Source organism: Pleurodeles waltl, chromosome 8 (assembly GCF_031143425.1).
Source record: "Pleurodeles waltl isolate 20211129_DDA chromosome 8, aPleWal1.hap1.20221129, whole genome shotgun sequence".
Classification (NCBI taxonomy): domain Eukaryota; kingdom Metazoa; phylum Chordata; class Amphibia; order Caudata; family Salamandridae; genus Pleurodeles; species Pleurodeles waltl.
In genome coordinates this window covers 1332226064-1332247047 of record NC_090447.1, presented here as the reverse complement: position 1 = coordinate 1332247047, position 20984 = coordinate 1332226064, and the positions used below count along the sequence as shown (strand labels likewise).

Here is a 20984-nt window from a genome sequence, read left to right as displayed (position 1 = left end):
GGAAGTTTTTAAAAGGAGGCATCGAAATGGGCTTTGTTTTAATGCCCTGGCTCAGGCGGTCCGTTTTTTGCAGACTGGGATGAGCATGCGCATTCACTCACTTCTCACCAGTGAAGAGACATTTTCTTTCTGTATTTCCCTTCTCTTTTTGCAATGCAGGAGCAGCAAAAACTGTCGTCATGACAGCCACTGGATTGGGGACACCACGAACCACCAACAACTAGACCAGCACGACCATGCTCTGAAAACTGAAATCAGAGGATCAGGGCAGCCATACACCAGTGCGACCCTGCTCTGACCTTTCACAGTGAGCAACGACCATGCAGAATGCATTGGAATCCAGCCACAAGTTAAGCTTTCCTCCCTTCCCATCCAAAGGGGCTTGAAAAGGAACTAGGCTGCGTGATCCCGCCCCAGCCCTAACAGCACCAGAAAGGTTAACGCCTGCGGAACTTGAAATCCACCAGAACAACAATGCGGATACCGTGTGTTCTGAAGGTAGGTGGATTGGAGGGGAGATAATTGTTTTTGTTGTTTTGCTTGCTAACTCCAGGGAAACAGAACAGGCTCCATAGATGATTTGACTACCAAAGCAACAAGCCGGCAGTAGGGTTGCTACACGGCCAGAGTTTGTTTACTAAACAATGTTGTCTGTGCGTGATTCTCATGATTTAGGCCTTGCCCATAATTGGGTTGGCCACATCTCTTTTAGAGATTTTCCGTGCCCCAGTTTTTTTAATCCCACATAAAGCCCTGCTGCAGAGGGTGGCACAGTGTAGCTATTCTTGGGATGCAACTGTACCTGCCTATTCTCAAACGATAAAGATGAAAACATAACAAAAGTGGAAAAGCAGATCTTTATATGACAGCCAGAAAATAGAACCACAAAAGTACACCAAGTGTGGAGAAGCAGCACTGACTAGCTACCTGTCAGAAGAGAAAAATGATCTACAGACCTGGCAACTTCACTAAAATCCTCACAGTGTGAGGAGGGGGCGTGGCCTTTGGCCAAAAAGCACCAAAAGAGGCACTTTTGCACCCCACCCCGGCCCTAAACCCCCTTCTCAAAATAGAATAAAACAAAAGCTTGCTGAGGCTGCTGCAGATGTCCTTGGGTGTTTTCACACCCATTAATGTACATTGGCAATTAAAAGCCTCTGAAAACGACCTGAAAAACCACTGTTTCCAGTAGTTTTCAGCTCGTTTTCCCTGTCACCATGTGATATTGGTCCCTCCCCGGGAGACTGTGTGAGGGGAGCCAATATCGTGTGTCACATGGTGGCAGTGTGTGAGTTGTCAGGTCTGGATCTATTATCATCATGTTTCTGCTATGCTCAAAGAGAGCAGCAGAGATAGCTTTCATGGAAGCACATCCTAAAACAATCCTATGAGGATTACGAATTTATATTGGTAGTGAATCTGGAAATGTTCATAGCAGTGCTCTGATGTGCCACTAGATGGCGCTGTGCAGCTCTGTGTAGGCTTCATTCCACCCCGGAAGTGAAGGAAAAGTACCACATACAAGCAAGACCCCTGTGAGCCAACATCAGTTTATTGCGGTCTCTTTCAGTGCTCTTGGACGCAGAGCACAAAACAAAAGCTGGCACTAGTGTGCGGATCTCTAACGTGGGTCCTTTTCAGATGGTAAAAAAGGAGCATACAACAGATGGGAAGTGTGAGGGTGGTAAGGAATCTGCAATTAAATAGAGTATCCACAAGAAAGAGCATTATCTAGGGTAAGCAACTTGTTCTTATGGATAATTCTAAATGCAGACTGCTCACCTTCAGAATAGATACCAAAGCAGTACCTACCAAAGGTAGGCTCAACCCAGAAAAATGCTGCAAACCGAACAGATGAAATACACTTCTGGTCAGACCTAGTTGTCGAGGCAGTGGTACTTTGTGAACGTGTTCACCACTACATATGTCAGCTGACAGGTGTCGAGGACAGTCGCTCTGCGTACCAACGTAGTGGTGGCAGCCTTACCCCTAGTGGAATGCACTCTCAGACCTTCAGGAGATTGCTTTTTGACTAATACATAGCAGACGTTAATCCAGAGTTCTATAGTCAAAATGTTTTCAATTCACATATGCCTTTGTGAAATAGGAGGAGGGACAGTCTTGTACTTTTTCTACAACATGGCTGTCATAAGCTTTGCCTCTCCCGGACATTACCATATCAGTGCACAGTCTGTTATGGTCAACCTTCTCCATGTGGTCGGAGCTCCAACATTAATACCTCTGAGAAAGCTGTCACTTGTTTGATTAAACTCACCCCCTTTGCCAAAATGGCTGAAGAGCCATCACGGGACGGGCTTAATTTTACCATTGTGAAACATATGCAAATAGTCCCCCAACCTCTTTTCCTCCATCTATCAAGGGCTTGTTACGAGGGGCCGGAGTGCATCAGAGCAAATGGTGAAGGAAAGTCATGTGCTTCAACTTAGTGGCTATGCAGTCCCTGGTTTCCAGTGTAGTACACACTGGTAGGCTTAGATATGTGTAATGCCTTGACGAACCAAGTCACATCCAATATGGACCAGCCCATCAGAGCCTTCTCCAAATGTGACCAAGAATTGTCTGTTTAACGTTAGTCTCATCAGTCAATATCCTCAGTTGTTCGGCCTCATAATGTGTTAAAAAGTCTGGAAAGACCAGCTCCCCACCCAGCTTGCCTTTGCATAATCTTGAAAGGCACACTGGTACGAAATCTATGCCATATAAATTGGTGTACCATACTTTGAATTGAAGAGAGTCAAAAATGGAGATTTAACCAGAACTTGCAAAACCTGATACAGATCTAGTACCGTAGGTAAGCTAGCATCTTTAATGCGTTAGTCCTGCCTACCAAGGGAAGAAAGTGATTGGCCTAAGTCCCTATGTATGACTGCACGAAGTGAAAGGTACTTAGCTTTGAATAAATCAGTCACTGATTGCATAATCTTCACTCCCAAGTATTTAATGGAGCGTGTGGATGACAGGTTCCTGTGCAGCAAAACACATTTGTGTGCCAAACAGTTTTTGGGGGAACATGGAGGAACTATGGCACCCCCCTGAGTCTGTGGCACACCTGTGGAATTCTACTTCACCTGAGGAGTTTAAAAATGTTTGGGATTTACACTGTTCATAGGTAAATTGTGTAGACCATCAGTGCAGTCGTACCGGTCTTCTTTAAAGATTTGGGAAACATATAGCGTTCCATCTCTCTGGAGGAGACATCGTTTTTTGATGCTGCAACGCATGATGCATTTGAATGGTATCGCTGCCATGGAGTCATCCACATAATGACATTTGTTCAAATTTCGACCTGTTGTGGGAAATTTCTCTGCCAAGTTTCCTGACATTTATTCTCAGTACAGCATCAAACTTTATATGTTGTACAAGAATTCCACTAGTTCGGTATACAGTCTGGCAGTGAATACTGAAAAGGATTCAATATAAATTATGCTTGTTGCCATTTCACATTAGGCTAAAGAACAGACTATGCAGGATCACGTTCTATCACGTAGTAAAGGTTATCACCTTTATGGGGCCCATTTCAAAACAGGAGTATAGCTGGTCAATGAGGTGCACAACCTGGCACGTTGCAGCTGGAAAAAAATCACAGTCAACGCAAATGATTCACTGAAGCTTGTTTGTTAAGCAAAAAAAATAATAAGCTACATAAAGGTCTGTGAGTGTCTTGTGTTGCAACAAACTGCTGGCTGTGAAATTATCAGTCAGATGGAAAGCACATGTCTATAATTTATAATGAGAGCACTTCTCCAGCCAAAGTTTATGGTCAGTGGGCCCAAATGAATACTTCACTAGCACCCCATTCATAAGCACAGCCAATTCAAACTTCTCATGCATACATACAAAGCCCTACTCAACACAGGACCACAATACCTGAACAGCTGCATACACTTTCACCAACTCACCAGACAGCTATGCTCCGACTCACTCTCACACATTCTCCGCATCTGCAAAATCAAACATGGAGGTTACTCATTCTCTTACATCTCAGCCAAGACATGCAACAACCTCCATTTATACATCAGAGTTCCCTCCTCACTTTTTGAGTCCTGCAAGAAGCTGAAGACTTGGCTCTTCGCATAAGCACCCTGGAAAAACTACACACATGCCCAAGCGCCTGTATACCCTCTAAGCTGATTAGTGTGCCATACAAGTCAATATAACATACCTTCCATGGCCATTACCTAACTTGCATATAATGCATTTCAAAATGTTCCTTCTATGTTGGAAAATCTTTCTAATGAATAAGGTACACACTGGTCATATGTGTGGCCTGCTTGCTTCCTTCATCTTTTTTGAAAATGTGATGGATGTTCTGTTCTATCTACTGTGAACCAAGAAGGGACAATCCCCTTCCTGCTGGATCTGGTTTTCAAGACAGTAGTGTTTGTGAACATATGCACTGATGCGCACATTGCAGCCTGGCATATGTCAATGACGGACGCACTGTGTACCAACACAGGGGTAGAAGTCTTCCTCCAGGTAGAATGGACACTCAGATATTCTGGAGGCTGTTTCTTGGACAGTGCGTAGCATGACATAATGGAGGACTATTCACCTCAATGTCCTCTTCTGCACAGCCTTCACTTTCCTTACTCTTCAAAACCCCACAAAGAGTTGATTACCCACTCAACGGTTCTTAGTAAAACCACTGTAAAGCTTACAACTCTTTAAGGGGGACGGTGGATGGCATCTCTCCTCTTTTGAGGGGCGAGGGTGAGGAAAAAACAATGATAGAGTGAAATATTTCCCTATGTGGAAGGGAGTTGCAGATTTTGGTAAGAAGACTACCCGAATCCTCAACACCCATTTGTAAGGAACTAAGTTGGTGTAGGGCAGTTGCATGGATTGTGCCTGAAGTTCACTCACATAAAAAACTGACTATCACAAAAGAGTGTCTTCAAGGTCAGAAGATTCAGCAAGCATCAATGTACCGGCCCCAATGGAATACACATGAGAAATGCCAAGACCTAGCTAATATCCCACTGTGCCATCACAACAGCTTAGGAGAAAATATTTGAGTCAAATGTTTAGTAAACCTCATCTCAACAGGCGATTTGAAGAACAACAGTGTTGATAAATAACCGTTAATAGCACCTACTGTAAGACCTTGCTAAGCGAAAGACAAAACTAATAAAATGTCCCACAGTTTCACCTAGAGGGGGCCAGTATTACAAACACAACATCAGGTCAAATTTGTCCCAATGTCCAACGTGAATGATTTTTTAGGAAGGGTGCATAGCGGCAGGAAAACCTTCAGAGCAGACAAATGGCCCTTAGCTCCAGCACGCTGATTTGGAACTAGCCCTCCAACCGCACTGATGAATTCCCCAGTCCAGCAGAGACAGGTCCGTCACCACAGTCAGTCTGGTTGGGGAATGGAGAGGGGCTTTCCTCTGGACTAGTTGTCATCAAGCAGCCACCATTCCAAACCCTGAACTATTTCCTCCGATATCTTGATGGTGTCTGTCACACTGCCTTGATGTAGGACCATAATTCTATAATTCCATTGCAGAGCATGCATGCACCATTTTGAATTGCTGACCAGGAGGATGCACAAGACTCAGTACCAAGAAGCCTCAGAGCTGCTCTCACCATGCTCCAGGAACTAGAATCAAACACCTGTACCGTAGACTGAATGTCTTGTACTCATTGTAGTAGAGTGGAAGCCCTGACCTCTATTGAGTTAAAGATCACCTCAATGAATGGAAGAGGAAACAGTAAGAGTAACAACCCACTCTCTTTTCAGAGTCAGACACCCTATTGATGGCACACTTGGAGCCAATAGGTACACGTCCTGTAAAAGAATGGACAGATGCTTGTCTGAAAATTGCTCTGGTTTTGGAGGAATAGTGGGTGAGGTGATGCAAAAAGGCAGGGCATATTCATTTTGAGCAATCTGTAAGACTTAGCTGTCAGACGTGATGGATCACCAACCTGGAAGAAAATGCTTAATTCTGCCCCTACTGGCTGAGCATGTGGCGCTAAGGGCAAACAAAAGTGGTCTGGTAGCTGTTGTAGCAAGGGAAGAGAAATTGTAAGACTGATGCCGCTGCTGTACCGCACGCTGTCTACCAGACCAGTGTCCACAGCATAGAAAGAATTGAGGTGTCTGCTGCATCACTGGTTGGGAAGGTTGTCAGTCTTCACGCCAGCCCTCTGGAATAGCTTCTAAACTTTCGCGAATTATGCAAAAACTGTTTGGCAGTAGTCAAAAAGCCATAAGGAGCGCGCTGTATCTTTGCAGTCTTTTAAAGCTTTACAATGCAGAGACCGCCTTTTCTCTGAAAAGGCAGGACCCATCCAAAGGCATATCCTTTAGGATATCCTGTACATCACTAGATAACCCTGTTGATTACATGTATTCATGTCTACGAAGGACAACACTGGTACGGATCGCCCTTCCCAGGAAATCTGTAGAATCCAGATCTGTGCTGATAACCTATCTGGCTGCGTCCTACCCACCATGCATCATCTGACCAAAAGTGGCCTTGAGATTTTTCAGGACAGCCAGCAACATCTATTTGTTCATGCCCCAAAGATCATGTGTGTAGTGCACTAGTTGTCTAGCAGACACACAGCATTAACAGGTCGCAGTGCTCGGCTGGTAGAAGAAAACATTCACTTGCCAACAGATCTTGGTACCTACCCAGAGGAGTGCCTGGAATTTCTGTACTGGCCTTAGTGCTCGGGCCTGTACAATAAGATTCTCTGGCGTGGGGTTCATGGGGAGAAAATCACTGTCACCAGGCACTGGTCTGTGACTTCTGACTCCTTCCCTTTTCACAGGTGGGCAAGAATAAGGCTTTGACCAAGCAGCCATCAAAGTATCAGTAAATGTATCATTAAAAGGAAGCAAGGGCTCAGAAGTTGCTGGCTGCGAAATTTCAGTCAGAACATTTGTTTTGGTCTCAGTGGAGGGCGGCTGCAATCCTTCCCTGTGAACCACCACTGCAAATGAGGCACTCCCTTTCATTGGTGGCCCAAGGGGAAAGTCAAGCACTGTCTCAGGCAAGGTATCGGGCTCACTGGTGTTCTGTAATTCAATGTATAAGGCATCATCCGTATAAAGGGGGGGGGGGGAAGCTATCTCCTTCACTCTCATCAACATCATATGGTGCCCCCCACTCTGGCATAAGTGCGGAGTCTTAACCAAAACAGATAATGAATCTTTTGGTGGAAGGTGTGACACAGCAGTGGCACAGGCTAGGGTCAGGTTGTATGACTATCAGTTACCCTTGTGTGATTTCATGGAGCAGCATAGGTCAGACTCGAGCCGAAGTCAGTTCAGGGTCTTACATTTGCTTCCCCCAGTTGCAACACTGCTTGAAACCTGCTGTTTTCAGTGGAGATGTTGTTCTGTAGCACATTATGGAATCCTTAGAAATCATGAGAAAACAATCAAAAAAGAAGATTGGTTTTACAGAACTGAAGCATGAGGGACAACTGCTATGAAACATTTTCCTGATCCAGTCTGGCGTCTGGGGTGAGCCATTTGCAATTAGATGTAACATCAGAGAGTAAAGGTCAACAGGCCACCAGCACAATATTAGTCAGGACCCAGAGTGAGACAGAGACATGAAGAGATAGTCCAAGCTTTGCCTAGACTTGTTTTCATAGTGATATTCTGTAGGAGGAACAAGTTGTAAAACTTAAGAGTTTAGTGACACAGGTCACTAAACCCACTACCACTCACTTAGGTCAAACTATAAACCCACACGTCTCCAGATGAGACGATCCAATGATAAAGCATGCCACACTGTGCATTATGCCTCTTTCGACACATCTTCATTCAGTCAAGAGAATAAAACATTACTCAACAATAAAGTGGGGAAATATCATGAGCTCATCATTAGTGGAATTTCAATATTGGTGCTGTAAGTCCTGTGTTGCCCGTTAAAGAAGGATGTTACATTGTTTATTATTTTTACACTTCTTCCAACTAAAATTAATACAAAATATCCATTTATGTGCCTTCTGTATGAAAGAGGAAAGTTTTAACACTGTACCCATGTGTAGTCAATGGTAACTTCACATAGGTTGGGTGCAGTATTTGGGTGTAGGGTTGGCCCCACCACCTAAGGAAACCTACAAATCTCAGACATTTCTGAAAAGTAGGCACTCAGGGAATCCAGGGCTCGGTTCTTTACATAGATTCATGCATATTTTCTAATGTAGGCTGCACTGCAAAAAAAAACACTCAGGAACATACTGAGAACAGCAAAAGTCTTTCAAACCTGCACTTCTATACTTCTCCTCATGAAAGCGGTACCCCACGTGTCAGTGGGCCTACTGCCCAAGACAAAAACAAATCAACCTAGTGACTATGCCAAGACTGCACTGACAGTATGCTGACTTCATGAGGTCACAGTTTTCATTCATTCCTGTTTAGTACGATAGGCCCAGTCACACAAATGGAGTTTCGTTTTTATTGGTAGAAGTGTGAAAACGTTGGGTGGCAGGAGTTTTGTAGATCTCTGCAGATTATGGGACTTTATCTTTCACAAATGAGAAAAACCTGCAATTGCAGCAAAAGGCATGCCTGCAGTTGATTCTGACTAAGAAAATGTGATGGGATCCATGTAGGCCAGACCACCCTGGACTCCATGAGGCTCTCATTTTCAGAAATGTCTGGGGTTGGGAGATATCCATGGCTGCCAGTCAAGCCGAGGCCCAAATTCCACAACAAACCTCATTGCTTGAAAGACCGAAGTTTCAAGGAAAAACCTTGATGTATCCAGGTTGAATTTGGGGTCCTTTCCTGTCCTGGGTAATAAGCCCATACACACAAGTAGAGGTTACTTTAATCAGGAGAACAGAATAGTATACTAATTGTAATTATTTGTTGAATTTTAATTTGTATATGGCTTCCAAATGGAGGTAATGAAAAGAAAGGACAGATTTTTCAAACCACTCTATGAATCACATGATATTAAGAGCAACGCCAAATTGACAGTTGTACAAATAACCACTATTCCTAAACTCAGATCTTTAGGCCCATTAAAAAAATGCATAGCTTTTCTTCATGAAAGCAGAAAAGATCCCAAAGTACACTGCGTAAAGTAGTAAAACGCTAGGCGTTGGAGACCAGGTAAGGATGGAGAAAGGCACCAACCATGAGAGGCTGTGTACCGTATATTGGGAATCCAAATGGTAGTGGGACTGAGGGTCCCTACTATGACTGACTTCTATTTGTCCTGGAAATAAGAGGATTCCTATGAGGCTCTCTTCAAGCTTACCAGGGCTACTATGCTTTTAGCAAACCATGTTCCTTTGGCCATGTTGTTTTGAACTCTATTTCATGACTTCTCAGCCTTCATAAAGTCCATGGGACGAAACATGTGTTGGCTGCTGCTCTGTGAATATTTTGTCAAGACCCACTGTGACGCTTGGAAATAAACCATTATTTTGCAACATGGAACAGAATTGTCTGATTTGGACTCATTTTACGTTACACAGTGTGCTTTGGGATCTTTTCTGCTTTCAGTTTCTCATCCTGTTATCCAGGTGGGCTATCCTTCACCCAAGGTGGCTCGGTGATCATGCCCTATTAGCAGCTATTTATTGTGATACTAGATTATTGCAGATTCAGATTTTGATTACTTTTACACCAAACTGTAAAGTTATTGTTTGATGTGCAGGCACTATAGCATTGTCACCATAAGCTTTTCTTCATATCCATTTTTCATTCATTGCATTTTTCATTATAAATTGATACATGGCCGTTTACAGTATATTACTTTTGTAAATTGGTAATTGGAGCAAAAAATGAAATATGAAAACATTGTCACTTACTTATATTTTTTCCTTCTTACTTTCATTAGTCTTTTATTTCAATCATTAGTTTCTTCAGAAAACCGATAAGTGAATCTACACAAACGACTCCTTGCTTATTTAAAAAAGGTTTCTACTTCCTATAGATGTACAGCTCTCTGCCTTCATCCATGGTTTTCACACCTCATTACCCCCACAACCTGCAAGTAGGTATAAACCGCTAATATCAACAATATTGACTTCCTCTTACAAAACTGCAAAAAATTACTGTGAAATAAAAGTTTTTTTTAACTGTCTGTTCTGGAAATCTGGGAAGAAAATTATTTTAGAACAGCAAATTTTCTGCTGGTGTCATTTTTGGTAAAAAGAAAGAAATACTCTTTCTTGGATAGCACGCCCCACCTTCTTGAAACGTTCTTGGGCCTGAGAAGACTTCACTTAAAGAAGGTGGTCCTGCTAAAGAAGACTCTTGATTCCTGCTGAAAGAAGAGGGCTCACTCAAGGATACCAGAATCACACCAAGGAACTGGAACTGCTCTCCAACGGTCAAGTGGTTGGCTTCCTGTTGCCTGCTTTATGGACATAGAAAAGCAGGACTAATGACTCCAAGAGGACCTAGCTTACTAGTAAGGATTGAACATTGCAGGACACCGCGCTCGGAGAGACTTGCTGTCCAGAACCCTACCCTCTAGAGCTACAAGCTGAAGACCTGACTCAAAGGAACTTTTCCAGCAGTTACAGAAAAGCTGGTCATTTTATTACTTCTGGAGGACCAGGACAAGATGCTGAGGCTTGCCCGTGGAGGTTATACATAAGGCAGAGAAAGAAAACCAGATGTCACACTGAGCTGGATTGCAGACTGTCCGAGCTGGACCTTGTGGTGAAGTATCAGACCCTGAGGAGTCCTGTCCTGCTACAGCTATGAGTCTTGCCCTGCTGGAGGATTCTGTCTTCCAAAAAAAAAAGAGACTGAGTCTGAGTCTGAGTCTGAGTCTGAAGGTGAAACTGTGGATCAAGGCAAGATAACAAATCTATCCGATCCACAATTTTCACTTGGTGGGTATGAAATCCAGGATCGTCCTGCTCAGAGCTTTTAGTGCAAAAACCAACAGCTTCAGAGGGAACTTGACAATGCATCAGACTTGGGACTTTTGCCGGCCACAGCTTTGGCCCTAGACCAATGGAAGAATCTGACTGTTGTTTTAGACACTAATTAGGAAGGTAAACATTTTGAAAAGGATGATCTGCTTGGTGTATCTAACATGAGCTATACCACGGTTTGCCTGAAATTACACCTAACTTTCAGTCATCCATGAACAGTGAACTCTGGATTGGCATTTTTTTTTAACTGAAAACTTTTGAAATTCGTACCTCTGGTTCCATGTAACACATTTTAATGATGATGATGTTATTATGCACAGTAACTGTTTCTATATTTCCTACATTGGTTTGAGACCTTTATTATGTTACGCTCTTAACTTTGAAATTGTTGGCACTGCTTGAATTTAGCACACTTCTCTGGGGGCTGCTTGCCTCTTAGCTACCAGAGACTGAGCAAAGATTCTCCCAGAGTAGACTTATTAAGCTGGTAGGGGCATCCACCTCTGTGAGCATTCTTTGTACTTGGGCTTGTGCAGCAGGATGGTGATGTGAAGTTTTGCCTTTTTTTCCTACTATCTCAGGCCTTCAGTGAAAATGCTCAGAGGGTAAACATCCAACCAAAAAGCAATGTGGAGTCTTTTACCAGAAGAAAAGATGGGTTAGATAAAGAGATAACATGAAAACAGTAAGGTTGTCTCAGTAATTGAGAAAAACGCCTAAATTCAAAACTCTTCTCACTTTAAAGAGGGCATCCTACATCTTATAGGACAATCCCTTTAAGCAATATCATGCTAGGCCTGGCCTACAGCTTTAGTTGATTTAGTTGACTAAAAGATGCTCTCGTACCGAAAATGCACAAGAAGATGCTCATTGGAAGAAATCTCAATAGTGTGCCCTAATGCAGAGTTTGAGATACTTCAGCAAAACTCTCCCTTTGAGGGCAAAATTTAGCAAGAAAGATGGCCAAAATATTATTTCAATACGTCTCCTGGAATTTGTTATGATTCACTGAAAGAGGATCTAGTTTGTTCTTATGCACACCCAACTCACAAACTTCAACTGGCGACAGTGTAATCATTCCTATGTATTAACGGAGGCCAGTCACTGCCTTAGGAGAGGAAGAGTGAATAGTTCTAGGCTACGGGCATTACAAATGTCAAGTGCTCGGGAGTTCAAACCAAAAATAGCAACCAAGGAGCATTTCTAGATCATAGCCACATTCCATTTCAGAACGTTAAAACAGGGCAAAAACATGGCCTACAAATCTGTGAGCACAGTCTTTATCGGCTAAGTGTAATACAGACCTAGGGTATTCAGCCTCAGAGAGTTCACCTTCACACACATATTCATTTATTCAACCTTTTAGAATTATGATTTCTGCAGGGAAAATCTTTGCGGGCTCGGGACGTTAGAAAATAAATTATATTTGAGTGTTCTCTGGCGCACAACTTAATAGAGTTAGATGCATATGTAAATAAAACACCCATTCCCTCATACAAATAATGGGAAAAATAAACTTGGAAAACGGCATCAGTATGCACAAGGCTCGCTAGTCTAAAAAGAGTAATTAATGTAGCTCCTGAGTGTCAAAGAACATTAACCTTCCTGAAGAGGTGAAGCTGAGCAAATAAATATTAGATTAAGAGAAAAGCCTGACTTCATTTTTTCCAGGAGGCTATTGGTATTCATATAAATCATCTTTAAAGATTGTCAAGATTAACAACAAAACTGAATTGTCGTGAAATGTTTTCATGGTCGCTTAATATTTATTAATATTTAAATGTGAAATGTTTTAGTAAGAACTCAGCTTAAGCAGAGGTGTTCTCTATTAAGATCTGGCACTTCCAACCACCTTGGATCGACGCCGAATTACAGACTTGGACCATCTTTATGAGCAGACCAGGAAACGGGCCATTATTTCCCACCCCACCCCCTGAGTTACCGATGTCGTTGCACTGGTGAAAATCAGGTCCATTACCAGATTAACTCTGAGTCCACTGACAAATGAGGAATTAATAGTGGAATCCATAGTTCGGGGTCCGATTTCCCCAACTAATTTCTCACTTCGAGATTTCGGCTGCCTCTTCTTTAAACTTTACCGATGCTCGGTTTTGTATCAGATGTCACGATGTTGTTGGTGTCAGTAACTGCCAATACCAGTCCCGAAGTGGCCACTAGTAAAGAGGGCCCATCTAACTGGGCATGGGACACCAGTGTGTTTGCCTTGCTGAGATCACAGTGACATAAATTGTGAGTCCCACTGTGCGAAAGTGCTCAGCACAGGCTGAAGCAGAGACACGCATGCATGTATGCACATGGACTTGCAAGGTGTAAACACAGCGAGTGCTGTACATAAAAACAATTATGCAGAATAACAAGCTATGGGAGAAGATGCTGATGTGTAATCGTAGGTTACAGCAACCGGAACACAGCCTTATCTGCCTTGCAAAGTCGATACACTCCGCGGGGCGGGGAGCTGGGAGGGGTGCAGAACGGCAACCATTGGTTCTCGAAATTCACACAGTTTAGTCGACATTCAGCAAACGCCGACTGGTTTTAACTATCGTTCATGGCGGTTGGAGTGATGCCGTTCCAGTGAAAGACGGCTACCCATCGAAGCAACAGTCAGGCGACTCCTGCTTGACGCTGCGGCTCTCACTGCAATGCAGGTGGTGCGAGGCATCCGCTCACTGGACCTGAAACACATTCCTCCACTTCAGGAGAATGCCCTGGCCGTCTCCCAGTGACAACCGAAGGCTGGACAGCGTAGGGAATGCGGCGCTATTCCGGCCTCAAGAAACACTGCCTGTGGCCCCAAGGGGAGATGCGCACACTGCGGGCTAAAGCTCGTTGTGACTTCACCTCTACCCGGCTCCCTTTATGCACAATGTTCCGCTTGGCCCAGTGCCCATATTGCCACCCAGTGACACACTCCCCAACCTCATGCCTGAATCCCGCTAGCCTGCAACCTTCTTGTTGTAATATTGTAATATTACTGTTATAAACATATGTCTGTAGCATGGTGTCCAAGTTATGCAGGGCACTATTTATGTAGATGACATAACCATTATATCACAAGACTATTTCCTTACAATTATATATATATATTACTTTTATTAGTAAGGTGGTGCACTCCTAGCCTCACCTCTGGAATGTTGGTCAATGGTATAACCGGGAGTGCACCTTAGAATGTTGACGAAGAGTGTGAGTGGAGATTAAGGCTGTAAGCTGGAGGAGGTGTTATGCAAGGAGTCTGTTCAATAAACTTGTCAACTACTTCAATTGGTTGCGAGTTACTAAACTTCTGTTGCTATCCTAGTATCTTGGTGAACTGCAGGGGTTAGCCATTGCCGTGACACGTCAACGTCACTACACGGGTGACTGTACTGAGCAACATACTGCCTAACAAGGTAATCGCCCTCCCGCCCCCACCTAGATGGCAGCCTGGCCATCGATCTTGACTAAGATGGTGCAGGCCGCGAAGATGCTCTATAGGTGGATCACCGTCTCCCGAAACACCGGCACTGCCGATCTACCACTTCCACTCTCCACCCGGCACAATCACACCCGAGCGGCACCACACAGCCGGAGTCCAATGCCTTGCTGGGAGCTACCCGTTAACAGTCAAGTATCCAGTCAGGACTGTCAACGGGAAACAACTGAGGGCATGCACGTCTAGGGAAGAATGAAGCACACAGCAGGACCCTCCAAGGGGAACTGGGTAAGTGGAGAGAGAGGGCCGGCGTTTCTGTGGTTTCAGTCCAGGATGGACGGCTAGAGTACGATTCGTCGTGACCACTAGTGATTACACTGAGAACCTCAGATGCAGGTGTTGCACCTGTCAGAAAAAACAGACTATGGGGTGTGTAGACCATTCCAGTCAGAACTGGACTGAGGGGATATGAGGCGGAGACGGAGTCTTAGAGAGCAGGGGATGGACAGGCGGCTGGCTATTGGCACAGGAAGGAGTTAATTCAGAGCGCCAAGGCCACGGAAGCTGCAGGCAGGGACAAAAACCCAACAGCATTTACATTACCTTGCTGTTACCCATGCCCTCCCTTGCCACACTGTGCCTCCTTCTGCAGAGACCGAGCGCCAGGTCCTATCCTCATGCATGGTCCAGCACCTGCATCACCCTTGCCAGAACAATGGTGTCTTGCATCCTTCGTGTCCCTTTCCTTCAGCTGTACGACCCTGCCTCCTCCAGTTCACCCTTTCCCAACCTGCCCAGGTTTCTCATTTTACTCCGCTTCTCTTGCATCCCTCTGCCGTCCAGGCCTACCTCTTGTTTGCCTGCAATCCAAGGTTCCTCTATGACATCCCTGATTCCCATCTGCCTCCCCTACTACACATTCGCATTCTCTTGCCTTATCTCTGCCTCCACTTGCCCCTCTGAGTCACTTCGAAGACATGAACATAAATTAATAATCAGTTTAATTCGGGGCGAAGCCCATACAACTCAAACCAATACTGTATTTCACAAACCTTGACACAAAAGAAGAAGTATATTGTACACATAGACATGATGAAACAGATAAAATCTTGGGGGTTTGGCATAAATACAATGACAAGGTATTTAAAAAAGCGACGAGAAGCAACAAATAAAAACTCCTTGCTCCTTCAAGAATAGTTGAATGGATCTTCCATGCAGCCAGAAAAATCGAATTACACAGGGAGGTATCACGTTTAAAGTCCGCAGACTTTAGGTGTCCAGGATTCTTGGAACTGCTTAGCCTTTGTAGCCTTGGTTTGGGGTACCATGGGAGGGGGGCAGAAATTATCTCACATCTTTAGCTCATTCTGGCACTGTCTTCGTTTACAGTGGGTAGCAACACCCTTACAAGTAAAATATTAAAAAATGCCAATCCTTAGTTTAAAATACAAGACTTTAGACAATATGGGTTCCACTTCATCCAGGTTTCAAAATTGGGTATGTTTTTATGAGTTAAACTCTAAACCTATGGGCATTTTAAAATGTATGTAATAGTATTTATTTGCATGATTAATTAAAATCTTAGCAACAATAACAATAATAAAATAGTATTAGAAAACAAAAAAGATTCGGACTAAAACATTAATAAAAGTAATTGCAAAAGTAACTGAACACTTGTAAAACGAAAAACTCTTCGATCTTATCAATTAAATGTGCGTCCCAGATAGCAAGTTTGCGCTTGTGGTGTGCGCAGTCAAGAATTTGACAAGTCTGCAGATTGTCTGCGGATCGGTTGAGTCAAACATTTTCATCACTGCTGGCCGACAGGAACGAATCCCATTCCTCTTGAAAACTGTTTTTAGCAGCTGTCGACGTGCTTCTTTTACGGTCAGGCAAACACAGATCAAGTGGACCATATCCTCTTTGGCACCATTGCATAGCCTGCAAGACGTCTCACCTCCATTCTTCCACGATGGTTGATCCGCTCTAGATGGTAGAGCTCCTAAACGAAGCGCAAGCAGGCGATGTTTGATGTGAACGTCAAAAGTTGAAATCAGGTATTGTGATGCTGCCAGGGTAGTGTAAGTGTGCATAAGAAACCAGGCGTGTGAGCGTTGTGCAAATTTAGATTTGTCATCTAGAAAGGATTGCAGACCTATTTCCTTTTTCAGCACACAACACACAAGAGATATTAGAGTCCCATAGGGGCATCATTTTTGTGTCTCTTGCAGGGAATTTTGCAAATACCTAATGTATACTGACTTTGGATTATTACTCACTGAATTCCATAAAGCCACAACTAAAGAGCTAGCAGTGTTTCTGCTTATTTTATACCAGGTCTTTATTGTATGAGCTTTCCTGTCCAGCTGCTGTTGTTTGAGGCCAAATTCTAACCTGACCTGTGCAGGGGAAGCAGTACGAGGAAGATTAAAGACTTGCTTGTAAGTTTTTATTTGTTGCTGATCCAGAAGCAAGGCGTCTTTCCCGTATAGGGCTGCGCTTACATATGTAATAGCTGGGAGGAATTTGTCCGACATGACAGACAGTAATGGTTTGTACGAAGGCCCTTTTAACCTTTTGGCTAGAGCACAGAAGGCGACCGCCAGGGCTTTACACTTCTGCGCAATGTACTGCTTTTGCGGCACAATGTTATCCTTGTTGTCCATAGTAAAACCCAGTATTCGTAGCAGCGAGTAATTTCAAGGGTAATGCCGCTCAGCTTAATTTTGTTTACAAAATTAGAAGGGCATCCTATAGACATAGTTTTAGTCTTTGTGGTGTTGATTTCTAATTTGTTTGTCGTTGCAAAGTTGCCCAGGGTGCTGACCAGCCGCTGCAGCCCTATTTTCGTGTGGCTCAATAAAACAATGTCATTATCATACAAAAGGTGCGATATAGACAAACTTCCCATCCTTGGAGAGTGTGAGTTGGTCGCGCCCAGCTTTGGGGAGAGATCCGCCATGAAGAGGTTAAAGAAGTGCGGGGCCAGAACGCAGCCTTGTTTTAAACCTATATTTGTTGGTATCCTACTTGAAATTTTCGAGCCATCTGCTACCTTGATCTGCACCAATGTTTTGTCATATGGCATTTCGATACTCCTAAGAATGTTCTTGCAAGCCCCAACTTCGCAGTTTATGCTAGAGAGTTGCTCTGTCCACCCGATCAAAGGCACTTTTGAAGTCCACAAATCATAAATGTAACTTTTTCTTTAAGCATTTTGCTTTGTCGGCGATGTCACTTAACGTGAGGATATTAATCACTCCAACCAAATCAGGCGGTTTAAGTTGATGGATATAATTGTTCCTAGTTCAATAGCAGCTGGGAGAAAGTGTGGGGTATTCAAGTCCAGTTCTATATGTTGAGATGAGTGGTCACTGTGGAGAGTAGGTTTAATTTTGAACTTGCTTACATGAGCTAGCAATGGAAGGGTCACGGCCGTATAATCTATTATGGTCGCAGACTTTGTGCTGTGATGAGTGAAGCTTGGTGGCGCGTCATCTTTGATCCTGCCGTTTAGAACCCTCATGCTCAGATGCTCCAGTGCCTCTACCAGTTGTTTACCCATAGCATTCAATCTCTTCTGTACTGGTGGAAGTTGCGGCAGCACTGACCAAATAACATTTTCCGCTGCCAGTTGATCATCTGGTTCGGGAGTGTCCATTAAGTTGGCATTAAAATCACCCGTCACTAAAATGTCCCATGTTGGGTGGGCGCATCTTATCTCTTCTACCTTGTTCAATAGTTTCTCAAAAAGGAGGGTTTTCCGATGTTTCTGCAGAGTGCATAAACATTAAAAATTACTAACAGGGCGTGTCGATTATTGCTAAAATTGATTTTAATGGCCTGCAAGTTGCTTTTTGAGAATGCCAGCTGCTCTGTTGTGGCATAAAGTGCAGAGGAGATATACGTGGCTAGACCACCGCTTGGCCTGCCCGATTTGTTTAATTTTATGGCACTAATGCGGTATAATAAGTAGCCTCCTAATTGGATCAGGTCTACTAGCCATGTTTCTTGCAGTATGATTATAGAATAGTTGCAGCTGGTTATTGCTGAGAACCCGTCTGTAATGATAGTTTTCGCTCCGGCGATGTTCCAAGACATGATGGTGACTGCCAACCTCTGATCTGCATTTTCTGCATTGCAAATGCTAGGTCAATTATTCCTTCTCAAATTTGAAGTGTGAGCCATCCACCTCCGCCTTTTATATATTTTAAAATGTATGTCATTGTGATTCACTGTGTGTTTTTAACTTGGGTTTACGCTGCATGCTGCACTTTCACTGGCCGTGTTTAGCGCCAGGTGAATGTGAAGCTGACGAGACACCAGTTTGGGTAGCCTTCTACTTGTTTTTCCAGCATTTTGATAAATCGACCCCAGATGATGCGGACACGTGTAGTGAGCACACCAAAGGCAAGCCCGTCTGCGCCCATCCATGGCTGGATGGGGCCCGGGGCCAGAACCCTCTGCCCGTTCACCCAGCACCCGGATAACCTATTCGATGGAGGGCCTACTTCGCTTACAACCGCCTCTAGCTAAGAGTTGCAAACATAGTACAACCCCCAATGAAGTTGCATTTACTGGCAACTTTACATGTAAAATTTGTAACAAACACTGGAGCAGCATAGAGAAAAACTTTACAAATGGTTAAAAGGTACTAGAGGTGGAAATTAACCCCAATTGGAGCTTTTACTTAATAAATTGTAGGTCCCTCCCCAAACATGAAATAGATCTTTTTACTCTCCTAGAGGAGTCCCAGCCAGATCTTTTATTTTTGACAGAAACCTGGTTGAAAAAAAGATTCCACACCAGACATAATGGCGACCTTCACATAGAAATATACAGTATTTAATTCTGACCGGCAAAATAAAGTAGGGGGTGGGGTCGCCATCTTTTAAAAAACAAAAGATTTTAATAGGAAATTCTCCTCTATTCCCATTTTGGGGTGTGAAAGTCTGGCATTTACCATTGACCTCTGCCATACATTCACTCTGTCTGGAATTTTAATTTACTGTCCACATGGACTTTCTATCCAATTTCTACAGGTACTGTCTGATATAGTTTCTGAACGTAGTATGCAAAAGGCTAACATTTTAATACTGAGAGAGTTAAACCTACACTTCGAAAATTCAAAGTGTACTGTTGTAAACAATTTAACCCAGGACCTTGAGGCCATTCATCTCACCCAAAGAGTACTGCTGCCCACGCATAACAAACATTGACAAAGCCAATAGTTTGCCTATAGGCAAGCTATTGGTTTTGCCAATATCGTGGGGGTGAACAGGAGGGTGGGTGGGTTGTGGAATGGGATGGCAGGTATTGATTAACCAGATGTGCTGCAGTGCTTTTTTCGTTCTGTCCGTTGTGGGAATAAAAAACACGGCTGGGGTGGGGAGTTACTGGAAAAGAAACACGGGAAGGGTAGGGGCAAAACATAGAGGCGGGGTTGTCAGGGGACAAAGCAAGGTTGCCCGGGGTGGGGAGTTTGGGAAAACGACAAAGAAGCAACACAGGCAGGAGTTGGGAGGGTCAAATGAACATGGAGGGGAGTGGGATGGGAAGAAGAAACGGGCCAGAGAGGTGGAAGGAGCAACACAGACAGAGGTTGGGGATGCACATAACTTACAAACTATAATGTAATATGTGTTACTGGTCACATTAATGCAACAAGCAGAGTTGGAGTATTTAACTGAACATCAAAGAGCAAGAAAAGACGGATTCTTTTCTTAAAGTGGGCCTCTTGTGTGCACAGTATTAGAAAGTACAGAGGAAGAGTAATTAGGAGATGCTGCAGGTGGTCTGCCTCGCGCCAATGAAGAGTATAGTACTGCAGAATGGCCTATCTGCATCTTGAATTTAACAAGCTGGAGATAAAGAGGAGTCTTGATGCTCCCATGCAATTTTATTTTACAGAAAAACCAACATCTGGTAATAACTAGCGATGTGCGAGTCAATAAAAGAACAGGTAGAGCCAGGGCGGAGCAAAGGCCTGCTTTTATAGCCGTGTAGGAGCCCAGCACTGAAAATGTTTGTTATGTAAATCATACAACAAACATCACACAAAATATGATAAAATCTTTTCAAAATTCAAAATAATATATTTCTTTAACATGTGGGCGCTTTAACATTAATGTACAGAGCTACTTACCTTCGGTAATGAAATATCTGGTAGAGACATATTCTAGTTGCAGATTCCTTACCTTACAATTTCCCCCAGGCGTCAGACTGGATCTGGAGATTTCTTCCTCGAGCAATACCCTTGCGCATCAGTAGGTGGCGTCGGTCGACTCCGTGGGCATCGTAGTCACCGTGATGGCGTCAGGAGTAGTACATAGACGACGCCTCATTGTAGTGACGTCAGTTTCTTTTAAGGACTTTCCACACCAAAGCGCAGAGCCGCTAAGAACACTGAGATAGGTGGGCCAGAGCTAAGGACCTTAAGGGGGAATCGCTATCCCTCGAAATCAGTTTTCAAGCAGGGAGGATTGGTGGGGAGGGGGGGTCAGTAAGGAATCTGCAACTAGAATATGTCTCTACCAGTCTCTACCAGATACTTCGTTACAGAAGGTAAGTAACTTGTACATCTCACAGAGACTTCTAGTTGCAGATTCCTTACCTTAGATAACCAAGCAATGCCATTCTCGGAGGTGGGCTGTGAACCAAG

General features: G+C 43.7%; 1 protein-coding gene across 1 annotated transcript in view; it reads right to left on the bottom strand.

Annotated features, from left to right (window-relative positions):
• The window catches only part of CWF19L2 (CWF19 like cell cycle control factor 2), an 860723-nt gene that overhangs the window by 80535 nt on the left and 759204 nt on the right, over positions 1-20984 (bottom strand). The window lies entirely within an intron of this gene.